This window comes from Phycodurus eques, chromosome 19 (genome assembly GCF_024500275.1).
Source record: "Phycodurus eques isolate BA_2022a chromosome 19, UOR_Pequ_1.1, whole genome shotgun sequence".
NCBI lineage: Eukaryota > Metazoa > Chordata > Actinopteri > Syngnathiformes > Syngnathidae > Phycodurus > Phycodurus eques.
The window spans coordinates 15,953,613-15,967,764 of record NC_084543.1 but is presented as its reverse complement, the minus strand read 5'-3'; the positions used below and the strand labels follow the sequence as shown (position 1 = coordinate 15,967,764).

Here is a 14,152-nt window from a genome sequence, read left to right as displayed (position 1 = left end):
CACTTTTACAAGATAGCATAAGATGGAGCCAAGGATATTTCACTCAAGTGTCACCATACGGTCTTACATTTATATGCTTGCTCAATGCATAATTGTAAACATATATAACCTGTAACAGCTTCTTTTATATATTTTTGGATTTGGTAACCAAACCCACAATCATTTGTGCCTATACAGTGATACGTGAGATAGTTGAAGTGTTTAGGACCTTTTGTTGTAAAAGTGGGAGTTACAATGAAATGTTAGATGTTTGATGAAATATGTGATTTTAACAATGTTTGATGATGAACTAAGGAATTATTTTAATATACATTGTTACACATTTGATCAGATGTGAACATTCTCATGAACTTTTATTCTTACGAAAGACAGTGTATAAAGTAATAACCATGAGAGGAACTAAATAGAGGAACTTATTTTTATCCAAAGTGCTTCCATGTGCTTAATAGCCAGGTCAGGGTAACGCAAGGCCCCTGGCAAGGCCCACCTCCAAGTACATAAGTTTGAAAACTGACAATTTTAGGGCTCTTGCTCTCCCATCGGTTAACTATTGAGGTCTTACTCCTTAATCTCATATCTATCCTTGCGTACGATGCAGGAGGAATAGATAAGTAGCCTTAGAGACAATTTGAACAGCCTATAGAGAATAGGTTAGAATAAAATAGAGGAGTTTAGCATTAACTATGGAGAATGAGCCCTTGATCTCTCTCTTCTGAGTCCATGCCTATTCTCAACTACTACAACAACAGAAAAACTACAGTGGGTTTGTTATGGGGATAGTGGACTCATCAAACTCCAGACAGGGTGCGTTATTAAAGGAGCCGCAGGAGAGCCTGCAATACACAAAAAAATTATAAGGGAGGACCATTACATTCAAGGTCACAATGCCCCTTGTTCGTACAAAATCTAAAGTATTACCATTATTATGGGTCGGTTCATGTATTGATTGCAAGAAACTCGAAAGTATCAATTATTGTCTGAAACACTGCACAAAGAGATTTAGATGGGGAATTCATATGAATATTTAAAGTCACCCATGATTAATATATTATCTGCGTGGGTCACCAAGTCAGCAATAAATTCAGAGAATTCATAAAAAAAGCCAGAGTAAGAGCTGCGGGGATGGTAGATAACTGCAAGATAAAACAGCAGCAGTGGTTTAGATCACATAACGAGAACCTCGAAAGTTTTAAAGTTGATGTTAGAGCTAGAGCTAAGGTTTCGAACGGATTTGGCGGATGAGGGCAATGCCCCCGCCCTTCCTAATAAGATGTGCAACGTGAACTCACAATGTTTGGGGGAGACGCCTCGTTAAGTGCTAAAAACATTTTAACTAAGTCTCGCAAAGACCAATCATATTAAGATTATGGTCTCTGATAAGATCATTGACTAGCAAAGCTTTTGAGGATTTTTTTATTAAGTGGCTGATCTGTGTATTGGCCCCTAGAGTATCCCGAGTAGTAATATTAATAAGATTGCATCGTCTATACCCCATATTATATTTAGAGTGGCAGTAGGACCGGCGAAAGACTAGTAGTGCAGGAATTTGGTAGTTATTTGTCGACTTATCATCGGTAAAATTAACCGAGAAGGAATGCTTCAACTCATCACGAGTATTATCTCAGTAGAAAGCATATCATTCTGCAATGTGTAGTCCAGTGGGTAGTGGATCAGAATGCATAGCACAGGGCTGCACGAGATATTGTTTGATCATTCTCATCGCGATGTGTGCATGCGTGATAGTCACATCGCAAAAGTCCTGATTGATGTAGGGGGAAAAGAACTCAGGTACCCAACATGCACTTCGCGCGTCAGTCTACCAATCACAATTGCACTTTGAATAGTGTTTGCAAAACATTCTCCAAATAAGAGGCAAAAAGTTCTTGCTTTAACTTATTTGTCACTCCCACTTGCTGTTTACTGTAAAACTGTCATGTAAAACATAATTAAACAACGAATGTCTGCTAACCTAAGTACGAGCATACAGTGATAAGAAAAGCTAGACATGGTAATTAGATTAGCACCAATGTCACACTTGACTTTACAGTACATTATAACCCTTCAAACAACACAAGGAGCAGCCCAGAGATGTGGTGTCATCCCCGGGTGCTTCGGAGGAAGTCCAAGTAGAGCTTGGGGTAATGTTCTCATACTTTCAATACCGCTCGCAAGCAGGCAACATGATCAGAATCAGAATCATCTTTATTTGCCAAGTATGTAAATAACACACAAGGAATTTGTCTCCGGGAGTTGGAGGTGCTCTAGTACGACAGCAGACAGTCAATTGACAGAGAATACTTTTGAGACATAAAAACATAGCAATGAAAGGTTACCAGTATATGTGGTAATGTTGTTGTTTTTTTGAACAATTGTGCAAACTGATGTCCTCTAGCAAATAGAGCAGTTTGAAATGACTAATACAACAATAGCCTGGTGGAGTGACCGTTGTGTAAATGGCGCAGAGACTTCAAGAAATGTATGCAGTTTAAAGTGACAAGAAGTGCGATAACCTGGGACAATGTTTGTGCAAATGGTGCAGATACTTCTCAAACACATGAGTGGCCAGTATTGGTCAAAAACAGATATGCAAGTAGAGCAGGGTGGCGAGAATACTACAGTGATTGCGCCAGTAATCTATAATTGGCCCGACAGAGATGTGACTACAATCGCAAGACAAAATTGGCAGCATGTTACAATGGAATTGTAAGTTAACTGTTTAAGAAGTTAATGGCAAAAGGGAAGAAGCTGTTGGAATGTCTACTTGTTTTAGTTTGCATTGCTCGATAGCGCCTACTTGAGGTAAGGAGCTGGAAGAGGTGGTGACCAGGATGTGGAGGGTCCAAGAGGATTTTGCATGCTCTTGTCTTAGTTCTGGCAGCGTGCAAGACCTCAAAGGTGGGTAGGGGGATACTGACAATCTTTTCAGCAGTTTTGATTGTTCGTTGCAGTCGGAGTTTGTCCTTTTTTGTAGCAGCACCAAACCAGACTGAACACAGGACTGATTCAATGACTGCTGGGTAAAACTGCCTCAACAGCTCCTATGGCTGTGGTGCCTCAGAAGCCGCAGGAAGTACATCCTCTGGTGGGCCTTTTTGAGGATGGAGTTGATGTTGTTCTCCCACTTCTGGTCCTGAGAGACTGTAATTCCCGGGAACTTGAAGGTCTCGACGGTTGACACAGGGCAGATGGACAGCGTGAGGGGCAGCTGTGACGAAGGATGCCTCCTGAAGTCCACGATCATCTCAGTCTTGTAAGAGACTGAGCTCTCAAGAAAGAACTATGCGCAATGGAATCGATCCCCAACGATGCTGCCAAAAGCGCTAAAGGCAAAGGAGGAACCTGTTGAAGAGTTTGAAATACTAACTCAGGCTAATGAGTTACTGCTGCATCAGAAGATGTTAATGGTTGTCGAGTGGGGAGACAAAGTAGTAATCAAGGCATTTGATTGATGACATAAGTGAACTTGAAAGATATACAATGCAATTAATAGAATGTATAATTGATAGTAGAAATTATGATTAAATTGTTGATCAGATTCATGTTGAGGAAAGTGTCACCAAGTGAAGTTTAACCAGTCATGCACTTTTACAAGATAGCCATAAGATGGAGCCAAAGGATATTTCACTCAAGTGTCACCATACGGTCTTACATTTATATGCTTGCTCAATGCATAATTGTAAACATATATAACCTGTAACAGCTTCTTTTATATATTTTTGGATTTGGTAACCAAACCCACAATCATTTGTGCCCATACAGTGATATGTGAGATAGTTGAAGTGTTTAGGACCTTTTGTTGTAAAAGTGGGAGTTACAATGAAATGTTAGATGTTTGATGAAATATGTGATTTTAACAATGTTTGATGATGAACTAAGGAATTATTTTAATATACATTGTTACACATTTGATCAGATGTGAACATTCTCATTTATTCTTACGAAAGACATAGTGTATAAAGTAATAACCATGAGAGGAACTAAATAGAGGAACTTATTTTTATCTCTAGCAACACAAGACGTGTTTTTGCTGGAAGAGGGGATCATTGTTGAGAAGTTTCAACCCACTCGGCGAATGTTCCATCATGTAATTTGTCTCTAGGCAAAAGGGCACACAACTAACAATGAACTGATAGGAGCAAGCCGTCCTCATATGACTCCAAAGTGCTTCCATGTGCTTAATAGCCAGGTCAGGGTAACGCAAGGCCCCTGGCAAGGCCCACCTCCAAGTACATAAGTTTGAAAACTGACAATTTTAGGGCTCTTGCTCTCCCATCGGTTAACTATTGAGGTCTTACTCCTTAAACTTAAGGAGTTTAGCATCAACTATGGAGAATGAGCCCTTGATCTCTCTCTTCTGAATCCATGCCTATTCTCAACTACTACAACAACAGAAAAACTACAGCGGGTTTGTTATGGGGATAGTGGACTCATCAAACTCCAGACAGGATGCGTTATTAAAGGAGCCGCAGGAGAGCCTGCAATACACAAAAAAATTATAAGGGAGGACCATTACATTCAAGGTCACAATGCCCCTTGTTCGTACCAAATCTAAAGTATTACCATTATTATGGGTCGGTTCATGTATTGATTGCAAGAAACTCGAAAGTATCAATTATTGTCTGAAACACTGCACAAAGAGATTTAGTTGGGGAATTCATATGAATATTTAAAGTCACCCATGATTAATATATTGTCTGCGTGGGTCACCAAGTCAGCAATAAATTCTGAGAATTCATCAAAAAAGCCAGAGTAAGAGCTGCGGGGATGGTAGATAACTGCAAGATAAAACAGCAGCAGTGTTTTAGATCACATAACGAAAACCTCTAAAGTTTTAAAGTTGATGTTAGAGCTAGAGCTAAGTTTTCGAACGGATTTGGCGGATGAGGGCAATGCCCCCGCCCTTCCTAATAAGATGCGCAACATGTGAACTCACAATGTTTGGGGGAGACGCCTCATTGAGTGCTAAAAACATTTTAACTAAGTTAAAATGTTAACACGATCATCTCAGTCTTGAGCGTGTTCAGCTCCAAGTTGTGTCGGCCGCACCACAGCTCCAGCCACTCCACTTCCTGTCGATACGCAGACTCGTCAGAATCAGAATCAGAATCATCTTTATTTGCCAAGTATGTCCAAAACACACAAGGAATTTGTCTCCGGTAGTTGGAGCCGCTCTAGTACAACAAACAGTCAATTTACAGAACACTTTGGGGACATAAAGACATTGACAAAAAACAATTGTGCAAAAAGATGCAGAGTCCTCTAGCACTTAGAGCAGTTCGAACGACTAATATTGCAATAGTCCGGTGCAATGACCATTGTGCAAAGGGCGCTGAGACTTCAAGGAGTGTATGCGGTTTAAAGTGACGAGTAGTGCGATCATCTGGGACAATGTCGGTTGTGCAAATGTTACAGATACTCCTCAATCAGTGTGCAAATGGAGCAGATGCTACTCTGGCATGAGTGGCCATGTATATGCAAATAGTGCAGCATGGCGAGACAACTACAGTGAGTGCACAAGTAATACATAATTGGCCCCACAGAAATGTGACAACGAACTCAAGTCAAAAAATTGCCAGCTTGTTGTAATGGAATTATAGGTTAGGTGTTTAAGAAGTTGATCGCAAGAGGGAAGAAGCTGTTGGAATGTCTACTAGTTCTAGTTTGCGTTGATCGGTAGCTCCTACCTGAGGGAAGGAGCTGGAAGAGCTGGTGACCGGGGTGCAGACGGTCCGAGAGGATTTTGCACGCCCTTGTCTTAGTTCTGGCAGCGTGCAAGTCCTCAATGGTGGGTAGGGGGGTACCGACAATCCTTTCAGCAGTTTTGATTGTCCGTTGCAGTCGGAGTTTGTCCTTTTTTGTAGCAGCACCAAACCAGACTGTGATGGAAGAACACAGGACCGATTCGATGACCGCTGTGTAGAACTGTCTCAGCAGCTCCGGTGGCAGGCCGTGCTTTCTCAGAAGCCGCAGGAAGTACATCCTCTGCTGGGCCTTTTTGAGGACGGAGTTGATGTTGTTCGCCCACTTCAGGTCCTGAGAGATTGTAATTCCCAGGAACTTGAAGGTCTCGACGGTTGACACAAGGCAGCTGGACAACGTGAGGGGCAGCTGTGGCGAAGGATGCCTCCTGAAGTCCACGATCATCTCTACCGTCTTGAGCGTGTTCAGCTCCAGGTTGTGTCGCCCGCACCACAGCTCCAGCCGCTCCGCTTCCTGTCGATATGCAGACTCGTCACCAGTCCTTGATGAGGCCGATGACAGTGGTGTCATCTGCAAACTTCAGGAGCTTGACAGTCGGGTTCGCTGAGGTGCAGTCGTTCGTGTAGAGAGAGAAGAGCAGCGGAGAGAGGACACAACCTTGGGGCGCCCCAGCGCTGATGCTGCGTGTGGATGAGGTGGCCTCCCCCAGCCTGACCTGCTGTGTCCTGCCCGTCAGAAAGCTGTAAATCCACTGGCAGATGGCAGGTGAGACGCTGAGCTGGAGAAGCTTGGTTGAAAGGAGTTCAGGGATGATGGTGTTGAACGCTGAGCTGAAGTCCACGAACAGGATCTTCGCGTAGGTCCCTGCACTGTCGAGGTGTTCTAGGATGAAGTGCAGTCCCATGTTGACTGCATCATCCGCAGACCTGTTCGCTTGGTAGGCAAACTGCAGGGGGTCCAGCAGGGGACCTGTGACACTCTTGAGGTGGTCCAGCACGAGACGTTCAAAGGACTTCATGACCACAGATGTCAAAGCGACAGGCCTGTAGTCATTCAGACTAGAGATTGCAGGTTTCTTGGGGACTGGAATGATGGTGGAGCGTTTGAAGCAGGATGGAACTTCGCACATTTCCAAAGATCTGTTAAAGATCTGAGTGAAGACTGGAGCGAGCTGGTCCGTGCAGACTTTGAGGCAGGATGGGGACACATGGTCCGGTCCTGTTGCTTTGTTAATCTTTGTTAATCACCGTCTTTGATGAGGCTGATGACTGTGGTGTCGTCTGCAAACTTCAGGAGTTTGGCAGCTGAGTGCGTTGATGTGCAGTCGTTCGTGTAGAGAGAGAGAAGAGCAGCAGGAGAGGACACAGCCTTGGGACGCCCCGGTGCTGGTAGTGTGTGTAGATGAAGTGGTGTCCCCCAGTCTCACCAGCTGTGTTCTGCCCATCAGGAAGCTATAAATCCACGGACAGATGGCAGGGGAGACGATGAGCTGGAGAAGCTTGGAGGAGAGTATTTCAAGGGAAATCATAGACATTAAATGTTTGTAGAACAATCATCATATGTATCATTATGCCAATGCATAATGCCAATATTGGTGCTGCGTTTGCAGCCTTTCGAAATGGTTCTAAGTCAATCTATACATTCAAATTTTGTGGCAATCATTTATGTGTCAAACATAGTAATAATGCAATGTGTGATGCGACTTGTGCTGCCAAGCACCAAAAATAAAATAATCCACTGGCTTTGCACTCCAGAGCAAGACTAAACCAAAACCACAAAAACAAACCACTCCAGACAACACTCCCACCTTTTTAATAAAGTGACACATGGTCCCATCCATGCTCTCTTTAGCAAAATACAAAAACAAAAAAAACATTCTTGACAACTAAAAAGTGGTTCATACCGGACGGAATTTTGCCCAATTGGTATTGACTCAAATACTGGAAAAATACCAATACCAATGTCAAGCAAGTTTGAAGTTCAATTCATCAGAAGGACGCAATGTGAAGCATGGAAAGCAAAGCAAGGGAAGTAAAAACATAAAAAGAAACAGCAATGTTAAATGCATGTGTGTCTTTATATCGCCTTTTAAGCAGCGCTCTGTCTTTGGGGCCGCTGGGAGTCAGCCACAGGTCGGACGAACCGATCGGGTCCCCCACCATCGATCGCCACCATGAGTGCAAAAGTATTTTTTGTTTTCTTCGGACAGTCTCTGATCCAATGTCTATCCAATGTCCCTTCTTTTCCCTTCTTTCCACATCTTCTCCCCCCTCTGCGTGCCCTCCCTTGTCCAGTGTCTGGCCTCAACCTCCTGTAATCTGGTTCAGCGATGCTTGCTGTCCATGAGGCTGTCGTTGAGAGCGTTCCGCAAGGCCAGGCGGTGCGGGAGGGAGGCGGCTGCTCTTGTGAGTTGCAGCAGGAGGAGAGGAGGGGACCGCAGAAGCGCTGTGTGTGAGGGGTCGCAGGAGACTGTTGTGTTTTGGGTCTTCTTCCAGATTGCACTCCTCTAGATTGTTGTCAAAGCGTGATTGATTTGTGGAGGCCATTGAGGAACCCAGCTCGCGACCACAACCTGACATCCTCCCCTAGGCTAACTTGGACAGATTAGACAGGCGATACACAGTTATCAGTAACTTGCCCGACACATGCCCTAACATCTAAACCTAATAGTCAACCACTGTATCCAGACATTTGGCATTTTTCTCAATTCCTTCTAAAGTCCTGAACTTTTTTTTTTTTTTTTACTTCCTCAAACAACCAAAGTTACTTATGCACCAGGAATTCTTTTTTGGTCTTCCTATTTCCCATTTTCAGTACCAATTAGAAGCACTTCTCTTTTTTGCAATATTAGAACGTCTTCGAAATTGTCGGACTCGAACCTGGGGACCCAAACCCCTAACCGTCGGACTCAAACCTGGGGACTCAAACCCACTAAACGTCAGACTCAAACCTCTAATTGTAGCGACTCAAACCCCTAACCACATCCGTTTGGTTCCTGAGGTGAGGGTCAACATCCAGAGCCCCGGCAGCCCTCCGTTCTTAATTCTTTCGGTGGAGGCAGGACTTGTGCGTTGGTCCTGGATGATCAATCACTCCCAGGGTCCCCTGTATTGGCGATCAACCCTAGAATCCCACTTCTGACACCAACTGTTTTGGCAAATCTTTTTCTGATACAATAAGTAAGGAAGCAATCTTGTCTTTGTGGGTTTTTATGCATAACATAATTTTTCCAACTCAATATATAAACATTCATAAAGCGGCTGAAATAAGTATTTAACATGTCAACTGGTATTTATTTATACTTTTTTATTTATACTATTTATTTATACTTTGTACAAAGTTTTTTTGTTTGACAGCTTCAAGATGCCTCCTCCTGTATGGAGAAACTAGTCACATGCATTGCTCTGGTGTGATTTTGGCCCATTCCTCCACAAAAGCAATCTTCAAATCTTGAAGGTTCTGTGGGCTTCTTTTATGGACCTTGAGTTTCAGATTTTTGATTGGATTCAAGTCAGGTGATTGGCTGGGCCATTGTAGCGGCTATATTTTTTTCTTCTTTGAAACCAATGGAGAGTTTCCTTGGCGATATGTTTTGGATCTGTAGTGTATATTGGCGTTTGGATAAAATGTAATTCCTTTAAGAAATAAATTCCTCGAAGGTGAATGTCCGCGTTCACTTCCGGTTTAGTCCGATAGACCACCATGACACCACGTCTCTTTTTATACGTGTCAAATGTAGGAAAAGCGACGAGAAACCTTTTATCAGTCTCAATCTAAAGGTTGCTACATTTTATGAAATACGAGTCCTAGATGACAGAGGTTTCCATATTGAACTCAAAACACACACAAAACACATCAAAGAGTGGAATTTTATAGAATATTTAATGAAATCTACGAGGGATCTATAGAAAAACACACAGAGGGGTCTAATTACAGAAACAAAATACTAATAATGGTAAACAAAAGAAAAATAGGCATACAAAAAGGGAAATAGAACATAGTGTGTTGCGGGACTAAAGTTGAAAATGTTAGCGTTTAATGTGTTGCGTCAAAGCGAGAGCAAAATTTGGATTTTGTGTGCGGCTAGTAATTTCCCCAAAATTAATAGGCACTAATGTTGTACATCCTAGCAAGGCTTGTGGTACTCACAACCGTAGGTTCGTTGGTCTGTGGGGATGGTCTTTTCTCCGCGCATCTCAGGAGGAAAACAAAGCAGGTTTGGTGCAAGAAGAAAAAGGATGCAGAAAAGTAAAACAAAAACAAAAGAGGCGGAAGAAGAAAAATGTTTGTCCCCTCGGGGTGCGCTCGTAACTTTCCTGCCGATTGAACTGGTGGTGGGCCCAGCTCCTGCTCTCAGCTACGTGCGTGGGTCAGAGTCACAACATAGCCCCCTTTTCGCCGGCTAGAGCAGATCAATGGTGGTCTGGGCGGCGACTTCATAAAATATGAAACAGGTTGGCAGGTACGCACAGCAATGCAGTTACCAGAGTACACCATTAGTGCATTCGACCCCCCTTTACGGCTATCACAGTTGTCCATGACAACTTCTTACTCCCAGTGTGTGTCTGTATGTGAATATAGATGTCAATGTAGGTGTATCTGTGTTGTGAGGTCGCGATTGCAAAGTTGAACGAAAAAGGAAAACGCTAACACTGTTAATGAAGAATATTAGTAACGTTCTCCCAAAAATAGGAAGGAGAGAGAAGCAAAAAGAAGTAACAAAAAAATTCAGCCCAGCTCCTTAGCAAAACAGAAAGTCTAAAAAAATGCGCTGTGGATGCGTTTTATTTTGGTCGTTATGTTATTACTTTGCGGTGAAGCAGCTAGTTCGGTTTTGTCGGTGTTTTGGTTGAGCATCTGCGTTGGTTGACTTGGTGTAGCAAGGATGCTGTAAACCAGAGTTAAGCTTGTGCAGGAAGGAATAATTGAAAGAGTGGTGGCCAAGGCGTGCCACAAAAAAGATCAAACGAAAAGCAGGCACCTTCGACATCACGAATAACGCAGAGGAGGAAAAAAAAGGGTGGGAACCAGCACAGAAGGAAATGCACATGCCGAGTGGTCATTGCAGGTGCAACAGAAGAGTCGGGTCCAAGGCGTTGCCTGGGAAATGAAACGCTGAGCGGGGTGGGCAAAATGGCACTGAGGTGCACTTTGCAAGGTGTGGAGAACAAGGTCCGAGGTGTCTGAGAAGAGACAAAGGCCACATGTCCCGTGCTGTTGAAACAATGCGTGTCTTCACGAAAGAAGCACAATGACTTAGCGGCCACCGAGAGTGACGGCCAGTTAAGCAGGAAAGACACAAACAAGGTGAGCGTTACGGCTGAATAGGTGGACCACTGATTGGGGACAGGGCCCATAATATGTGACTCAGAGGGCGCAATTTTGCATCTCACCAAGGCCTCCTGTGGTCTCAAAAGCTTGAAAAAATGGCCAGTGTCACAAGAGCGACCACTGATGGACATCGCCAGTGTTTCCGGTGTGCACCACCTTTCGTAAAGATGTCATCCGGCTGCGGTTTTGGTGGGGGCGGCGCATCAAGGAGGTGTTCTGGTCTTCGCAGGGGTCTCTGCACCTGTGCATAAATCTCGCGCCAAGTATAGTCAGTTAATAGCATGAAACGACTTAGCCGATCTTGTCCATTGAGCAAAGGTACTGATTTGACAGGTGACATGAACACAGGATGAATTATGGAATGTGGCCCTATTGTCCAAGGTAATGATAAGAGCGAGTCTAATTGTGTGTTCACTTTGGCAAAGGGGTGAATTGTCATTTTGCAGCAATGTTGGAGGTTGAGTGCTGCTGTAATTTGTCACGCAGTCAATCAAACACATCCTTGGACATGACCGTGATGTCTGCTGCGGTATCCACGAGTCCGTCATATTTGAACGTACGTTCAAGTGTGGTTGTTAAAAAAAAAAAAAAGTTTTCCAACGTGTCATTAACGGTGAGCTTACCTAGAAGGTGCCGAAATGGCTGCTTGTCTTTTTTGTTTGACAGGTTGCTGGAGTCATTCAGTGAGTCACAGGACATGGTCGAGATCTAATTGTCGAACTGGGTTTTGGCCTGCGAATTTTGGTTTTAGTAATGGGTGGTCATCGCAGTGGTCAGTTATGTGCGTGCCCACGGTCTGTTGGATGGGACGCTCGTCATCGCAAATTGGAGAATCAGCCGAATGCACGGAGACGTCAGAGTCAGAACAGACTATCACAGCAGGCTGGCCGGGCTCGGGGGCGTCGCCTCCAAGCAGGGGCTCAGTCGCGCAGTTGTGAGCTGGACACCGTGCGAGGGCATGCTGCCACTCCCAAATTGTGTTTAACACTTGGGTGCATGTTTTCAACAAAAAGTGTTTTAAAATGTATGTCTTCTTCCATGTTTGGTTCATTTAGAAACCCAAAATACGCTTTGCATAAACGACAGTAATAATTCTGTGGTGTCTCAAGACACTGATACCCCGAAATGCTCCCGGGCACTTCAGCTGCCCCCTGCTCCGGTGTGTTCCACTAACTTGTGTATGTGTTCACTGTGATGGGTTAAATGCAGAGAACAAATTTCGTGTGCATGCATGCATGTTCATGACAATAAAAGGTGATTCTAAAAAATTGTTTAACTGTGAGGGCTGCAGATAAGCCGGTTGCGGCCTCTGGGTCATCAAATTCTTGAGACAATGCCTGGCAGAGAGCCGGGTAATCGACCAGTACATGAGCCGGTTGTCGTTCAATTAAGCTACTAACGCCTCGGGTAGACGTAACTTTAATAAGGTACAATCTGTCGTCAGTAGTAGCGGAAGGGAATTGTTTAAGGTGAAATTCGAGGTCTCTAAGGCTATGTCGTGTGACCTGTTTGGTTTAGGTTCGAACCTCGGAATCTTGTGCGCAATCCTTAGTCTTTTAAGTTCATACCTGCAGAGACGCCCGGAAAAGCAACAGACGCAGGGGAGTCGTTCAATACACTTGGCGCGGCAGACTCTCGAATTAGCTTTACCAGAGCCAGAGAGGGGCATTGCTAAGTGGCAGGGGCCGTTGACCGTATCCCAGGTAGCTCTGGACTAAGCACTGGGACTGCTCTGTCGAATCTGGGAGACAGACTGACAGGTGTGGGCTCATTGATTTCATCAGACAGTGTCCAGACAGACTCTAAAATTGCCCCTAGGTGAGAATGTGAGTACGAATGGTTGTTTGTTTATATGTGCCCTGTGATTGGCTTGCAACCAGTTCAGGGTGTACCCCGCCTCCTGCCCGAAGATAGCTGGGATAGGTTCCAGCACTCCCGCGACCCTTGTGAGGATATTTGTACAAGCAACTTTAGCTAATTCAAATAAGTTTTATTGAACGTTGGTAAAAAGTTAAATGTACTTATAATTAGGGGTGCAAATTAATTAATTGCTTGTATGGCTTACAATTATGTTTGCTTTGGCAGAAAAAAGGCAAAAAAAATATGTTTTTTTTCTTTTTTATTGAAAAAGTGAATGAAAAAAGAAAATAAAATTCAATTTAAAAGAAAAGCCCAAAGTGATTAAAAACAAACAAATATGAGCGTTTATCTAAAGAATCGGTCGTGGCCCGGGTTAACAACGTCCGCCCCCAGCACCATTAACCTGGAGGGTGCCGGTGGAAATTCAGCTTCTGTGGGTCGAAGACGAAGAAGAGGTGGAAAGCGGGTTCTTAGGCAGAAGGAGAAGAGGAAAGCACAGAGACTAGAATTGAATGTGTGGACTTTGAATGTTGGGACTATGACAGGAAAATCTCGGGAGTTGGTTGACATGATGATTAGGAGAAAGGTTGATATATTTTGTGTCCAAGAGAGCAGGTGGAAAGGCAGTAAGGCTAGAAGTTTAGGGGCAGGGTTTCCATTATTTTACCATGGTGTAGATGGGAAGAGAAATGGGATAGGGGTTATTTTAAAAGAAGAATTAGCTAAGAATGTCTTTGAGGTGAAAAGAGTATCAGATCGAGTGATGAGGCTGAAACTTGAAATTGTCATTGTTACGTATAATGTGATTAGCGGCTATGCCCCACAGGTAGGATGTGACCTAGAGGTGAAAGAGAAATTCTGGAAGGAGCTAGACGAAGTAGTTCTGAGTATCCCAGACACAGAGAGAGAGAGTTGTGATTGGTTCAGATTGTAATGGACATGTTGCTGAAGGAAACAGGGGTGATGAAGAAGTAATGGGTAAGTACGGCATCCAGGAAAGGAACTTGGAGGGACAGATGGTGGTAGACTTTGCAAAAACGATGGAAATGGCTCCACTGAACACTTTTTTCCCCCAGAAGAGGCAGGAACATAGGGTGGCCTACAAGACCGGAGGTAGAACCACGCAGGTGGATTACATATTGTGCAGACCATGTAATCTGAAAGAGGTTACTGACTGTAGGGTAGTGGTAGGGGATAATGTGGCAAGACAGCATAGGATGGTGGTGTGTAATATGACTCTGGTGGTGGGGAGGAAGATTAA

The 14,152-nt window shown here is 43.9% G+C and overlaps 1 protein-coding gene across 9 annotated transcripts in view; it reads left to right on the top strand.

The window, feature by feature from the left end:
* Nucleotides 1-14,152, top strand: part of ca10a (carbonic anhydrase Xa) — a 194,547-nt gene that overhangs the window by 50,220 nt on the left and 130,175 nt on the right. The gene's annotated exons all lie outside the window — the stretch shown is intronic.